The sequence below is a fragment of the Podarcis cretensis genome (assembly GCF_951804945.1).
Source record: "Podarcis cretensis genome assembly, chromosome: 3".
Lineage (NCBI taxonomy): Eukaryota > Metazoa > Chordata > Lepidosauria > Squamata > Lacertidae > Podarcis > Podarcis cretensis.
The window spans coordinates 95,953,778-95,965,925 of record NC_137172.1 but is presented as its reverse complement, the minus strand read 5'-3'; positions in this window follow the sequence as shown (position 1 = coordinate 95,965,925).

The following is a 12,148-nucleotide window of genomic DNA, read 5'->3' as shown; positions in this document are numbered from 1 at the left end:
TACTCCCAATATTCCCCATACTCCACTTAAATTCTCAACCAAACTTACAAGCAGCTTTTTTTTTTTCTTCCTCCAGCTTTTGATTGGTTGGAAGTTGGAGAAGCGCATTCTCTAGTCCACCGTAAAATAAATTACTTTTCAACAACTCTCCAACCGATTATGCTTGTTTCTCTGCAGAAATAGCAAGTCATGGGTAAAAAGCGCTGCAGGCAACATCCCTGGTCTTATTGCAAATTCAGAGAACTCTGCCTTCTGTACTCTGAACTTCTGTATCTCTCAAACCTCAGTTGTAGCAAACTCATACATTCAGAATGTCCACATTATAGATATGGTAATAATGCTGGTTCCCTCGCTCCAGAAGCACTATGATGATGCTTCCCTGGCTCCTGTTATCATCCTGAAGCTGTGATGCTTCCGCTGCAAACCCTGATGCCGATCTTTTCATTACATTCTTCTGCTTTTTGTTTACTATCATGCCTCCGTTCCTTCTGGTATTCGCAGTTGTGTTACCTGGCAGCCTCAGGTGGACTCTACAGATGTGTGTGAGGATCTTTGTTAACCAACGGCCACGATTCTCCCACAGCTCTCAATAAAACGAATCATTTCTAGAAGAAATCCTGACAGGCATCCCACCCAAACTCTTGTTCATGTAGGGCTGGAAGCGCTTGTCCAGCTCCCTTAATAGAGTATCCGGTACCAGGCAGAGCTCGAAGTGCACAATGCCAGAGGTGTGATTGCACTGCAAATAATTTATGTTAGCAGGCCTTTGCCATTTATGTCCACCAAGCCAAAGACAAAATGCCATATTCACAATACACAGTGTTTATCTATGTATTCTTGATCCTCCCACTGCTATCCAACTAAGATAGTATTTCCATGGGATGGCTGAGATTATATACAGTCGTATTTCTTTCAATCTAGGGGTTGCTTTCTCTAACTTAAGATCCCAGAAGTCTTTTACAGTGGTAACTCTGGTTGCGAACGGAATCCGTTCCGGAGGCCCGTTCGCAACATGAGCAGAACACAACCCGTGTCTGCACATGCGCAGGTCGCAATTTGCTGCTTCTGCGCATGTGCATGACGTCATTTTGCGCATCTGCGCATGCACGAGCAGCGAAACCTGGAAGTAACCCTTTCCGGTACTTTCGGGTCACCGCAGGACACAACCTGAAAATGCTCAACTTGAAGCAAACGTAACATGCGGTATGACTGTATTGTAAAAGCTTTAGTCCTTTTGAATGAACATCAGATCAGACCCCTGATATTTACACCTTGTCTAGCTAATCCAGAAGCTTCATGCTCCGATTGTTGTATTGCCCAGTTTAGAGGTTTTCAACTTTTTGAGTCCATGGCTCACTTGACCAACAACATTCTTTCTGTGGCACTCTTGGTGGGGCTCAGGAGCCCAGTTATGCCACCCCTTGCTTGCAGAGCTGGCAGCCTCTCACCTTTTTTCAAACACCATCCCTTGTGCAGTGTTCCCTCAGCCACCTCCCCTCTCCTACCTAGGGAGTCCCCTGGGCAGCAGCAGCTGCCCCCCTGGTCTCTGAGCTGCTCCCCCCCCCCCCGTCCCAAAGAGAGGTGCCTCCTCAAACAGGGCCTGGGAAGCACACCCTGGCCAACCCCAAAGGCATCATTTGCCTGGGAAGCTTGTAGTCAGGGCTGTTGCAACGAACAGCTGTGCAAGCCTTTGGGAGGCAGAGACACAAGAGAGCATCAGAGGAGGGAGGGAAGGAAAGAGGGGCAGAGGCCAGTGTTGCCCGTGTTGAAAACCACTGGCCTAGTTGGTTGACTTTTGCCTGGACCACTAGTCATGTCACTTAGTGTCAGATGGTTAATATGAATGCTGTTTAAAAAAAATATTTATTAAGTTCCTGGTTAGGTGAATTTGTCACTATCAACCTGTAAGGTCTGTCCTTAAGGTGGTATGCTGCACATACACTCCCCCCCCCTTTCTCTCTCCCCCATGTGTACACACATACATACCAATTATCCTTTTATGAAAGCAACATTTTAGGCACAGAGATCTAACCAATATAGAAATGTGGCATTAAGAAGCGTTTGTTGCTGAGATTGAAGCTGTCTTTTGAGAAAATAGACTTTCTTTTTTCAATGACATGCATATAAAAAGACGTATTCATGGATCTTCATAAATGCATCTCTCCCAATTATGCAATATTGATGCACTGAGAATATTGGGATAAGTTATAGGTTCTTTTAAGAAGTCTATGTCTTTTCATCAGATACTCTTCACAGCTTTATGGGAGGGGAGCTTACAGCCTCCTAATTGCATCTATTTTTTATATTTTGAGATATCTCATTTCCCCAAGTGAGGCAGCAATATCAGACCTTATTGTCATTCTTATATGAAAAAAGGAAAAACAATTTTAAGAAATTTAATATTTGACAATAAAAGGGGCAGGCGGTGAAACCCATTTGAAATGGTGATGATACTCATCAATATGGGAGAAAATTGAGTTAGCACAAACAATAGCTACATTGAATATAGCCTATCAAAATCCTGGGTCTTTGAAATTACTGAACAAAGGGAAAGTGAAGCTCTGGGGGAAAATTCAGTATTGTCAACAGAAAATAATGCTAAGGCCAGAAGCTGCACTGGCATCAGAATAGATACCAGTGTTTGGCTTCTATTCTTTATGATGCAAACATATTGTTGTATGCCATCCTAATCTCTAAGTAGTGAGAGATTCCAGGAGTAACAGGTGCTTACCCAGGGTTCTGTTTCCTTGGAATGAGGGGCAGCAGAGGCTGTGCTGTCTCTATGATATATGGTTTATTTACAAATACATACAACCTGGTATAGGCAAACCTACAATGGAAGGGCTCGCAGCATTAACACCCCAAGAGGTAGTGCTTTTCCTGTAGTCACAACCTTGGATTCAAGCAGAAATTGAGTGTGGCTCTCTCACTTTCTGGCTTCTGCCAGCTTCTAGTCCAGCTGCATAGCTGGCCAGCCCATGAGGCAGGATGAAGCAGCTGCCTCAGACGGCACCCTGCAAGGAGTAGCATGCCTGTTCTGCTGTAAAGCTTTGCTGCCAGTCTCCCTGGCTTCTAGTGGCAGAGAGGGACTGGCAGCAAAGCTCTGCAGAATGTCTCCCCTCCCGGTGGCATAGCGTGGGTTGTCAGCACCCGGGGCAAGGCAAGTAATTTGTGCCCCCTAACCCGTGGATTTGCGCCCCCTAACCCTAACCCCCAGATGTTGCGCCCGGTGCGGCCGGCCCCCCCTGCACCCCCACGCTACGCCACTGTCCCCTCCTGCCGAGCCAGTGAGAGGGGAGGCATTCCACAACTCAGCTCTGCTGGGTTGCTCTATACTGGGCCTTGGCCCAGTATATCTGAAGGAGTGTCTGTCTCCACCCTCATCTTTCTACCCGGACACTGAGGTCCAGCACCGAAGGCCTTCTGGTGGTTCCCTCACTGCGAGAAGCCAAGTTATAGGAAACCAGGCAGAGGGCCTTCTCGGTAGTGGCGCCCGCCCTGTGGAATGCCCTTCCACCAGATGTCAAAGAGAAAAACAACTACCAGACTTTTAGAAGACATCTGAAGGCAGCCTGTTTAGGGAAGCTTTTAATGTTTGATGTATTACGGTATTTTAATATTTTGTTGGAAGCCCCGCAGAGCTGCCCAGATGAGTGGGGTATAAATAAATAAATAAATTATTATTATTATTATTATTATTATTATTATTTTATCATCATCATCATCATCACCCCTGGCAGTGTGGTGGGGCTTTGCAATGGCTTCTCCCTTCTAAGGGTGTATTGCAGAAAGGAGAAGCCTTTACAGAGTGGCCCCCCTGCCCCAATTGTGGGAGTGGCAGTGGGGTGTTTCACTTCAGGTGCCAAAATGTCCCGGGCCACCCCTGCCCATACACTGGATTGATTTCTGTTCTGGATATTGGATCTGCCAACATTTCTGGTTCATGTGAACAAAGAGCAGATCGTAGAGGGCTATGATACCGCAAACTTCATTCCATTCAGTGTCACCGATAGTATCCTGGAAGTCCACTTCCCAACATTCCTTCAATTCCTGTATAATGGGCTAGCAGACTTCCTCACAGTTTGGAAACCAGACCTCTTTTGAGCCAGTGTGGTGTAGTGGTTAAGAGCGGTAGATTCGTAATCTGGTGAACTGGGTTCACGTCTCCGCTCCTCCACATGCAGCTGCTGGGTGACCTTGGTCTAGTCACACTTCTCTGAAGTCTCTCAGCCTCACTCACCTCACAGAGTGTTTGTTGTGGGGGAGGAAGGGAAAGGAGAATGTTAGCCGCTTTGAGACTCCTGAAGGGGAGTGAAAGGCGGGATATCAAATCCAAACTCCTCCTCCTCCTCCTCCTCCTCCTCTTCTTCTTCATTTTCTTCTTCTTCTTCTTCTTCTTCTTCTTCTTCTTCTTCTTCTTCTTCTTCTTTTGTTCACATTCACCAAGAGGAAAGAAGTTTCTCGAATTCCATGAGAGCCCTGGTTGTCCTGCTGTGAAAGAGGTGACCTGTCCGAAGAGCAACTAATTACTCCCAAGAGTTAAATTCCATAGCATCAAGCTAAATCATAGGTTAAACTGAAATGTGGATGAAGCAACAAGGTGCCATCTAGAATGCCAGATATCTATATAAAGAAGCAATTTCGAATTCATTCTTATTTAGATTTATAGAAGTCAGTAATTACACCCAGAAAAGGTGTTAGTTACTTGTTGTTGTGACTAGGACCTACATTCCTTTCCTCAGAGGTGCAGTGCCTATTTCCATTTCTGGTACGAATTTTGTTTCTATAAAATCCCCCACAGTTACGATGACAATACAGCATTACTCACTCTCCATACTAAGTTGTTGCAGGAGGTCACTGTGTGCCACACAACAGATGCAGCTTTTCAGCAGCGTGCAAAGTTTTCCCTATAAATAGTTTGCAGGGAGCTCTGCGATCATTCAGAACAAAAAGCTCCTAAATATAACCACGCAAAGTAACAGTTTATACAGCATTTTTTATTTGCAGACCTCATATTCTTCAGTACACAAAATCATACTGAAGAATGCAAGTGTCATTCCATTTGCTTCCCCAAAAACCAAACTCTTTCAAGAGTTGCCATGAGGATGGATGATTACTATATTACGGTAATTTATATTTCCTATTCGCACTATGACTTATATTTGTTTATATTCCGCAGTCAATTCCATTACAATATTATTGCCACAGTAGTACTTCTTATCAGTTGGGCAGGGTGATCCTATGGTCCATCTATGCTAGGAGCAGATCTGTTTACTATCAGCAAATCACAATCTGAAGCGATGTTTGCTTACAGATCTTCATTTGTTTTAACAATTACATGTGAACGCAAAAATTGAGTTATGGGGACCTTATCCTTACCAGTGACCCACTGCAAATGTCCAAAGCAGCTAGACAAGGGCCGGTCCTACCATTAGACAGAGTGATCACCTCGGGCAACCAATATGGGGTTTCATAAAAGAGTGCCAAATTTCTGTACTGTATTTTTACTCCTAGGAAGGGACATTGCCTCAAGTGCCAAAATAACTTGCCCAGCCATAGGCACTGTGCGCCTTGACTTGATTACAGGGGCCATGCTGTTCTGCCTCAGGCAGCAAAATATGTGTTGTTGGCCCAAGTGTTATGGTGGAAGCAGTGGCGTAGCGTGGGTTGTCAGCACCCGGGGCAAGGCAAGTAATTTGTGCCCCCTAACCCTGGATTTGCGCCCCCTCACCCTATCCCTAACCCTAACCCCCAGATGTTGCGCCCGGTGCGGCCGGCCCCCCCCCTGCACCCCCCATGCTACGCCACTGGGTGGAAGGCCTCCTGCTTAAACATGAAGGAAGCTGAGGAGCCTAACAAGCAGAGTAAGGCTCCCACCCTGGATGTGGGTGGCACTGTTGTTTAAACCACTGTGCCGCTTGGACTTGCCGATCAGAAGGTCGGCGGTTTGAGGCCCTGCAACGGGGTGAACTCCCGTTGTTCGGTCCCAGCTCCTGCCTACCTAGCAGTTTGAAAGCATGTCAAAATGCAAGTAGATAAATAGGTACCACTCCGGCGGGAAGGTAAACAGTGTTTCTGTGTGCTGCTCTGGCTTTGGCAGAAGCAGCTTAGTCATGCTGGCCACATGACCCAGAAAAACTGTCTGCGGAAGCGGAGAAACACCAGCTCCCTCAGCCTGTAAAGTGAGGTGAACGCCGCAACTCCAGAGTCATTCGCGACTGGACTTAACTGTCAGGGGTCCCTTTACCTTTACCTTTAAGGCTCCCACCCTATCTACTAACCATCATGGGACCGACCGGACACACTGCTGAAAGAGCCAAGGCTTCTCCTGACCCAAATCAGATGTGTGGCAATCCTGTTTCTCCCTCCTCCCTCCAATCACTGGGTAGAAAAACTATCATGCCCTAGGATTCCCCACCCCCCACTCTGTAGATAATTAAGTAGCGCCTCCCCTTCTAATTTCTTTTAAATTAAGAAATGAAGTTGGGAGACTGTTCCATACAGTTGTATTGTAACTTTTATCCTGGTCCTAAGGTAGGTCCTTATTTCCGAAAGAGGCATGTCTATTCCATTATGCTTTCTCTTTATGGGTAATATATCTTCCTTAGATCTGAGTGTTCTTCTGCCTCATGCTATAATTATCGTAAAATTATACTTTCCCCCCTAACTCCATCCTCCGATAGGTTTTTTTAAAAATAGGTCTTTGAATAAATTATTCAGGCTGCTGAAGCTTGCTGCTGCTTTTTTTTCCACTTGCTCTTACGGACTGCAGTGCTTTTAACTAATGTGAATTGATGTACGCTTGGCACACGCTTGGATTTTCCACATAGTAGAAAGAGAGTGAGCTACCTTTTGCTTCCCTCATTGCCAGCACCTGCATGCTGCACTATTGCCTTTTGAGCCTCCTCACTCTCTAATGCTGGGAGCTGTTCCATTTTACTGTCCCAAGACCAAGAGATGTCCAATTTCTTTTTCTTTGCCCTTTTCGAAATCGTTGTCTCATTCTTATGGTGAGGTTTTGGGTCTTAGTGAGAGGGAACAAGATGTATGGGGTGCTGTTAAGGGAGTACAGTTCAGCCCGATCTAAAGACCCCCTTTTGCATATATTCAAGGTTCAACTATAAAAATTACAAAATGTTATAAAAAATATGTGTTGTGACTAGGAATGATGGAGAACGTCAATTAAGTTCACATTTAAAGCCAAATGTATCAAATTCACACATCCTGAAACAATATGAGAGCCTAAACACAGCCATCCTTTGAAATCTGCATGTCACCAAATTTTGAGATGCAATTCTCCAACCAACGAGTGTTTACAAAAATGCACATATTGCACACAGAAATGCATATGTTTCTGCAAATAACACAGAGAAATGCATTATATTAGGACAAATTGCTAGCGATTGTGTCCATTTGTCTAAACAACATACAAAATGAGTTTATTGGGAGAAATTCGCAGTAAAATGCTGAAGAATTTTCAGGAGGTGTTCTTTAAAAAATAATAATTGCAAATTGGTGCAGAAATGCAAAGAACTGAATTTAAGATTGAAAACATAAGAAACAGAGAGAACTGAATTGGCAGCTCCTTTCTTCCCTAGTTGTGATTAATATATGTGTCATAATCATCTGAACATTTATAGCATCTCTGCAGTATAAGATTGCTAGATATAATTACCTCACTGTCATTGATTTTTATGAAATCATCTTTCCAACTGAAGAACAACTCTAATAAAGTTTCTCAAGTCAATCTACTCTTTCCAGTCCAACCTATTATGTTTACAGCACCAAACGAAAACAGCTGCAGGAACACTTTTCATTGGAACTGTAGGTGGAAAGGTATGGTAGGCAAGGCCAAATCCATCTTCCAAGACAAGCTTATTTGGTCCCTAGGAACCCTACCATATTGAATCAAAAGAAGATATTTAAACCTATCCAGCATCCCATGAACTACGGTTATGTTTAAGGGGACATGCGCAGTGCAGGAGAGGCTGAGCCAGTGCAAACAGGAACAAAGCAGGAAGAGCAAACAGTCTCCCATGCATTTGCGGGGTAATTTACTGAGTTTTTGAGGTGTTATTTACTGAGGCCAAATCTTACCAGAAAATAGCAACAGCCTGAAAGCACCCAAAGTGGCTGAGCGTGACTTACAGAAGTGATTGAGAGCAGCGTAGAATGTAGCAGTGGGGGAAAAGAATGACCGAAGCTGAGATAATAAGACTGCAGCAATGATGTAAGATGGTGAGAGAACAGCTAAGTGGGTGGTCATGTGTATGACACAAACAGCAGTGGGACTTCTGTGCTATTTTGAGCACGGGATAAGCTTTAGAATTGGGCTGAGGGTGCAGTCCTGGTCAGGGCAAAATGGTGGGTGAATAGAGTGAGCGTTTGCTTTGGCACTAGTGGATTGTTCTCGCTCTCTCCCTCTCTCTGGTATTTGAGCTAGTAAACATTTTTATCCTATTTGCAAGGTTGAAGTATAAATGGCTACTTCATGCTTGCACAGTTATTAAAAAAAATGATGCAACATGAGAATCAGTCAGCCATAACAGGATCTGTGTGAAAACAAGCAAAGGAACTCTTTCTGCCAAATGCTTTGATTCTTGGAATCTTATCGCTTCAGACTGTTTTTTTCCCCTTCCTCTTTTCTTTTCTTGTTTTGATAATAAATAGGAAATTAATCTTGCTATCGGGGAAGCAGTTTCAGGCCAAAAAGAGCTCAAGTAAAAGTGGACTTGTGCCTGAGCATTATACGAGCCTACAAAGCTCAGAATAACCTGGTCACACTAAATATTAAAGGAGCCAACAATTGCAAATGGAGCAGAGGAACTGGATGCACACTATACATTGAAAGCACATGGCTTCCCTCAAAGAATCCTGGGAACTGTGGTTTATTGACTACAGAGCTACCATCCAGGCACTCTTAATAAACAGGATTCTTGATGAGGGGGAGGGGAGCCATATGCTATCAATGTATGATGTGTACACAGCCACATTCAACTTGAAGACAAAAGTGGTGTGTGGACAGAATGAACATCAGGCCAACTGAACTTGTTTATTATTTTTACAGTTCCTTTGATGAGAAGGGGATGCCAGTCACCCTGTCCTAAAAGTGGCCTTTGCAAAATTAGTTTCAGGTTATGGTCCTAGTGAATTACAGGCAGTCCAATTATATGCATGCCTACTCAGGAGGAAGCCCCTTTGAGTTCAGTGAGGCTTACTCCCAGGAAAGTAGATACAAGGATTACAGCCTGAAAGATTGCTATCCCATTTTTAGTGACACACCAGTTAAGTGAGCCGGTGGAAGTCATGCAGTAAGTCTTAGTTGGGAAGGCAAATCGGAACAATATCTATTTCACGCCTCATATTTATTTTTCATTTCAAAGATAACACTATTTTCTATCGCGGTTGGTTTTTCTTTTTGCTGTCACTGTGGAATCTTTGCCGAATGCAAGCAAAATTGCATTCTGTGACGATACACTAACATGGGAGAGATAACCAGAGTCTGCATTCTATTCCGATACTTTGGTGCCATGTTCATTAAATGGATACAAAACAGGTGTCACCCGGCACTTAATATGAAAGAGTAATGCAGCTAAGGATTTGGGAGATACCCATCTAGCAACTTTTTATTATTATTTTCTTCCTGCCTGTCAGCCAACACAAACAGAGGGAAATCCATAGACGGTGCATAAAAGGCACTCGGCTATGTGAATATTATTTGATGTTAAATATGATACCTAGCATCACTCATGACACAATGGGATCTTTCAGCAGATTTGCATATAAGCTATGAGCTGGCCTGATGTTTTCTAATATTTGTGTGATACACGGTAAGGCAAGTCAACTGTGAATGAAACTGTTGTCTGTTGCCTGCCTGATCCTGTGTGGAAACCAGCTGAAACAGAGAACACTGCAACATGTTTTTGAGGTTTTGGCATGCTTTATTTTATTCGGGTTGTCCAAGGTTGCTCGGATTAAGTGATCCATAAACACAGCAATGCAACCAGTTTGGTTTGATTGTGGTGAAGTGGCTGATCTGGTGTGTATTATTGAGACCTGGGGTTTCTGACCTTCCCAGTTGAACCCACCTGAGTATTCAGTGCAGCAGCAGTCAAGGAGAGGGAAGGGGCGTAGCAGTAATCCATAAAATTCCCATCATTCTCACCAGGAGGCCAATCCATCAGGAAGCTGAATTCAAGAGTTTGTACTTGGTGTTGGGAAGCAGGGACAAAACCAAGATCTTGTTGGTGTACTGAGTCAGTCCCTGACTGAGTTGGCAGAGGAGGTCTCTGCTATAATGTTGGAGAATCCGAAGACTGAATTTGAAGAGATTCTTTATTCTTTTTCTAGGAGAATCAGAACTTACAGGGTTAAACAGTTCTGAGTGACGTCTCACATTCTGAGGCGTGGTTATGTTCACATACGGGAGTCTTTCTCTGTGTGTGTCTGTTCTTTCGCTTTTGACTGAGAAGCGTAAGGATGCCGGCTTTTTCGCCGGGCTGATTTATGATGTTTTTCTACTCATTAAAGACTGTTGGAGATTAGAAAGAAAGCCTGCATTCTATTAGGCTGTAAGGGATGCTGTATCTTCAACTGTATGAAACTACTATATGAAACTATATGTAACACTGCACCCCATGCAGCGCCGTCTCGCCTTGGTGCAACTCAGTGTGGGTGAAGCAATCATGCGCCCCTAAATCCACCTCTGGGCTGGAGGAAGTCAAATTATTTTGCTGATGACGTCACAATGCTTTGTCTGGCTTGTTGAAGTCATGGACCAGAAGGTCCACAACTATCAATGAGGGAAAAGAAGATGAAAAATGGCAGGATCCAAGAAAGCAAAAGGGCACCGACTGGCATTGAAACAAAGCAAATGTTCAGTGCTGTGGATGTCTTCTCATAATTTGTTAGGCTGCATCAAATATGCCACGTTTGAAGTGAAAGTCAAAACGGAAAAAAGACTGGCACAGCCTACAACCAGTAGATCTCACACAGCCCTAAGTTCAATTTCCTAATCTCTGTGTACCTTGCATTTCCTCTGCCCTCACATATTTGGCTCTTCATATCTCCTAACTTTCCATTACACGTTTGATTATTTATGGTATTCGCACGCTACTTTGCAGGCAAACCTCACAAAGTAGTTAACATAAGGTTATTATAACAATAAGCACTTTTAAAAAAAACAAGTTGCAAGTTAAAATGAGAAAGACCACTGCAACCGATTCTTCTCCATCCCCTCAGAAAACCCTTGTGGTGACAGTTGGAGGACAGTTGGAGGAGGAAGGAGCTGGAGCTGGACAGCAGCATCTAGCCAGGCTCTTTATTTTCTTCTCCATGCTTCAGGAGCCACACATAGAAATGTTGTAAAAGCTAAGTTGCCCTATAAAGCCCAGCAGCCATTGCCATAAGGCATATAAACAGGTCTCAAAAAATCCCAGGCATTTTGTCACTCAGCTCGTAAAAACAACAACAACCAATGCTGGAAGCTAAGGATGTTTACTCCCCTCCATCCACCTCACATGTCTGCACTGGGTTTCTGCTAGTTATGGATTCCTGTTACCCCTCCAAGTAGGCATGGCCTCAAGGCCTCCAGAAATAGGAGCAGCCATTTCAGGGAGAAGGGGCCAAAACTGGTATCTTCCCCCACCCCCCTGGTGGCATCTTTTTGTGAAATGATTTAGAAGAGAAAGAAAGAGGAAGCTGCCTCCTACGAGCATTACTCTGGAAAAGGCACCCTCCAAACTCAAACCTTGGGACAAAAAACAAATGGCTAACCCAGTTTGCCACCTGCAAGCAGAGGCAGCCATTTCAGACGTGCAACTTGACAGAAATAATTTGGAAGGCAGGAGTTCTAAAGTAGTTGAAAACATCCACAGCTAAGCAAATAAAAACAGTTCTGCTTCTTTGCTTTCTCTAGCAACCTTATACATATCACCTTTGTGCCTTTCTTTCAACCATTCAAAACAGAAGCAATAAGCTTCTGCTGCTCAACAAAAAGGATTTTTGCTACCCATTTCCTGAGAGCCTCATCGGCACTTTTGATTTCTTTCCTGCTGGGTTACTTTTGGCTTCTACTCTTGGCCGCCACTCACCCACCCCTCATAAAGCAGAGCTGGTCCTGCAGCAGCTTGAAGCTCCTCACCTGATC